Source organism: Arachis ipaensis, chromosome B5 (genome assembly GCF_059453495.1).
Source record: "Arachis ipaensis isolate K30076 ecotype BB chromosome B5, ASM5945349v1, whole genome shotgun sequence".
Taxonomy (NCBI): Eukaryota; Viridiplantae; Streptophyta; class Magnoliopsida; order Fabales; family Fabaceae; genus Arachis; species Arachis ipaensis.
In genome coordinates, this window is record NC_142440.1 from 52,088,222 (window position 1) to 52,092,549 (window position 4,328).

At 38.6% G+C, this 4,328-nt stretch overlaps 1 non-coding gene across 1 annotated transcript; it reads right to left on the minus strand.

Annotated features, from left to right (window-relative positions):
• Window positions 1–1,670: 1,670 nt before the first annotated feature.
• On the minus strand, window positions 1,671–1,777 carry LOC148564177 (small nucleolar RNA R71). Its single transcript, XR_015883996.1, has one exon. It is a non-coding gene; the product is annotated as a small nucleolar RNA R71 (small nucleolar RNA).
• Between the last annotated feature and the right edge of the window lie 2,551 nt (window positions 1,778–4,328).

A 4,328-nucleotide genomic window follows, 5' to 3' on the forward strand; every position in this document is an offset into this window, starting at 1 on the left:
TACTAGTTTTCATTCTTCTTTTTTCTTTTCTCTTGATTTTACTAGAAAGCTTTCAGTCTTCATCCAATTGGATAGTTATCTTGGGATAGAAGCTATTCATAATTGGATCTCCTCGGAACCTTGGAAGATAAATGAGGAGATCATGTTAGAATTGCTTTCTTACATTGGATTAGATTGGGGTTTGGATGCATATAGTGACATGTAATCCTACCAACACTTTGATCTATGAATTTGTGTGGTATAATCAGTGACCAAACCTCATCTCTTCCCATGAGCACTTAAATCAAGGAATTGGGCAAGTGTTCATACTTATAGAGATTAGATTACCAAGGAATTGGGATCTAATCACTTAAGATTGCTAAGGAGATGAATGAATGCATTGATTGAAGAAGAGATGAGAATGAATTTCATCCGGAGAATTCTCACATCTCCTGACCCCAACGAGCTTCCCCATCTCTAATCTACCCATTCTTTTATATTCTGCTTCCTTAATTTCATGCTTAATCCCCATTCCCAATTAAATTCTTGCAATTTAAGTTTCTGTCATTTAATTTCAGGCAATTTAATTTCTGCCATTTAATTCTTGCAATTTAAGTTTCCTGCCAAAGTTTACTTTCTGAAATTCCAATCCAATTTCGATTTAGCTCAACTAGTATAATTCTCCAATTAACATTGATCAATCTACCAATCCCTGTGGGATTCGACCTTACTCTACAGTGAGTTTTTACTTGACGACAATCCGGTGCACTTGTCGGTAGGAAATTGTTGAGAGACAGTTTTCGAGCCAATCAACTTTATGGCGCCGTTGCCGGGGATTGGTTTTGTATTAAAAATTACTAAATTGGAGGATAATTAGATTGAGCAGTTTTCTTTCCTTTTTGATTAATTGAGTTTTAATTTCAGTTGTTTATTTTTGTTCTCTGCAATTTTTAGTTATTTCTCTTGAATTTCTATTTACTTCTTTACTTTCCAGCAAAACTAACCCACTAACTCATTAACTGTTTGATTAATTGCCTCAACAGCTCTAACCACACTCTTTCATTAATTGTGAATTCTTGCTGGTTACTGCTTGTTGTGCTATTTGTATGACTGGTAGAAGAGGGGTTTCAACCTCCTTTGAGAGCGAACCGGAAAGAACCTTTCTAAGATTAAGAAGGGAAGAAAGAGGAAAGAGGGCTGTTGGTGCAGAAGAAGAGGAGGAAGATTTGGATATAACCATGGAGGATGATATGAAAAACCATAATGAAGGAGAGGTGAACAATCATGCCAGAAGAGGTGGAGCTAACCCTGCTGGGCAAGAGAAGAGAGTTCTGGGTTCCTACATCAATTCAAACCCAGGAAACTGTGGTAGCAGCATTCAAAAGCCAACTATCCATGCTAATAATTTCGAATTAAAGCCTCAGCTCATAACTCTGGTGTAAAACAACTGTTCTTTTAGAGGAAGTGCCCAAGAGGATCCTAATGAGCATCTCACTAAATTCCAAAGGATATGTGACACAGTTAAATCTAATGGTGTTCATCCTAACACCTATAGATTGCTACTGTTTCCATTTTCTTTAAGGGACAAAGCATCAAAATGGTTGGAATCCTTTCCCAAAGAAAGCTTAACAACCTGGGAAGATGTAATGAACAGATTCTTAACAAGGTTCTATCCTCTACAAAAGGTAAACAGGCTAAGAACCGAAGTACAGACATTCAGACAACAGGATGGTGAGACGCTTTATGAAGCTTGGGAGAGATTCAAGGATTTGACAAGGAAATGCCCCCTGATATGTTTAATGAGTGGGTGAAAATTCATATCTTCTATGAAGGGTTGAATCATGAATTAAAGAAAGCTGTAGACCACTCATCTGGAGGTTTCCTAAACAATAAGAAGACCATTGAAGAAGCCATTGATATTATAGAGACATTGGCTGACAATGAGTATTTTTATGCCTCAGATAAGAGCAACAACAGGGGAGTCTTGGAATTAAACCATATGGATGCAATCCTGGCTCAGAACAAGATGATCACCAAACAACTGACTGAATTGACCAAGCAAATGGAGAAGAATCAGGCTGCAGCTATCCACACTCAACCATCACCCTAAGAAGAGTTGGACACAGAAGAAGGAGTTAACTAGGAGGAAGCTAATTACCTTGGAAATTCATCTAGGCAAGCTAATGATCCATATTCTAAAACTTATAACTCTGGTTGGAGGAACCACCCAAACTTTGGGTGGGGAAACCAACAAAACCAAGGGCAAGACCACACACCCCATAATCCAAACCCGTATAACAACTCCACGCACCAAAATTCTAACCAAAAACTATATCAGACCACACAAAACACTTATTCACAGCCACCATACCAAATCCACAACCACAACTATCAACAACTTAATTCCAATCAACCATCACCATATGATGATGACAAAATGGCCAAGATGGAATCTATGCTTGCAAACCTCTGCAAGGAGTCTGAAGACATAAAAAAATTAATGGTAGAAGTAGGAGGTGGTATAAAAAGCCGAGGGGAGGTTCTTAAGAATCTCAAATCTTAGGTAGGACATCTTTCACAACAGACTCTGAAGTCCACTGATAGTTTCCCAAGTGATACGGAGAAAAATCCCAGAGGGGAACTGAAGAAGGTGAGATGGGAAGAGTGTAAGGCAGTTACTCTTGCAAATGAAGAAATTTTGGAAGAATAGACCAGCAAACCAACAGAGCACAGCCAAGGAAGTTCCCAAAGCAACTTAGAGATAAAAGAACAAAGAACTGGATCTGTGCAAAGAAAAGAAGCAACGAGGGAGTAAATTCCGAAACCTTATGTGCCAATAGCACTATTTCTTTAGAGACTCAAAAGGGGTGAGAAAGAAAGGTCATATTCAAGATTCCTAGACATGTTTGCATCCCTCAGTGTCAACATCCCCTTCATCAAAACTCTCCAATAGATGCCCACATACATCAAGTACATGAAAGAACTGCTGACCAAGAAAGGAACCTTAAAAGGGGGACAAAACAAAGAATGTAGTGCCCTCATCAAGAAGGATGTACTCCTGAAGAAAAAAGATCCAGGGAGCTTTCATATTCCCTGTGACATAGCAGAAACAAAAATTGACAGAGGATTTTGTGATCTAGGAGCTAGCATAAATGTGATGCCTTTATCTCTTATGAAGAAGTTACAAATTAATGAGCTGAGATCCACGAATGTAATCATACAATTGGCTGATAAAACTCAGAAGAAGGTAGAAGGAATAGTCGAAAATGTGTTGGTAAAAGTGGAAAACTACTTCCTCCCTACTGATTTTGTTGTTTTGGACATGGAGGAAAGTTATCTCCATCCCATTATTTTGGGGAGACCATTTCTAGCCACTGCTAGAGCACTGATAGATGTGGAACAAGGATAGTTGATACTGAGAATACATGATGAGCAGCTCACTTTCCAGGCCTTCAAGCCCATGCATGAATCTGAGCAAGAGAGCAAGAAATTAAAGGAAGAATACAGTAAGAGCTCTCTGAAGGAAAATAGCAATGAACCACCAGGCAAGCATCTAGAGCTTTCCTTGATGGATAAACAAAAAGCTCAAGAGATGAAGCAACCAATGGAGTTCAAGGAAGAGCCGAAGCCACAAGAATCAGGAAGAGCAGCTAATAAAGATCTCCTTAACACAAGAGTCAATGGAGCACTAACGGAAAAGAAAAAAAGAATTGTGAAGAAATTTCCAAGGGGATGGAGAAACAAGAAGGTTCCTACAGAAGGTTTCTCCCCTGGAGACAAGGTGATATCAATCCACCATCCACAAATCCCACCCCATCTTCCAACCATTCCATCTCAGTTACCTCAAGTGTTCACAATCAGAAAGGTCCTTTCCCTAGAGCATTTGGAAATTGTCAAGGAACCAAATGGGGACAGTTTCACAGTGAGAGGAGAGGATCTCAGGCTCTACAATCCACCCTAACATTAAACCAACCGTCAAGCTAATGACGATAAAAGAGCGCTTGTTGAGAGGCAACCCAACCAAAGATAGTTCTCTTTTCCTAGTTAAATTCAATAAAAGAGTTAAGTAGATTCTCTGTATTGTAAGGAGCTAAGTTTGGTATTGCACACCAAAGAAATTTAAGGGTGAATATGTAATTCTAAGTTTGGTGTTCCATCATAGATTTCATTAAGAACACATAGCACCCTCAACATGACTAGTTATCAGCTCCAAACAATCAGAGAAATTACTCAAAAGTTGTTTGTTTTCTAGTTTCTAGTCTATTATCTAGTTCATAGTTGTTTTATGGTTCATAGTTTACTTTCTTGAATAAAAGTACTTGATGTTTTCTGCATAAGACTCAATTTGC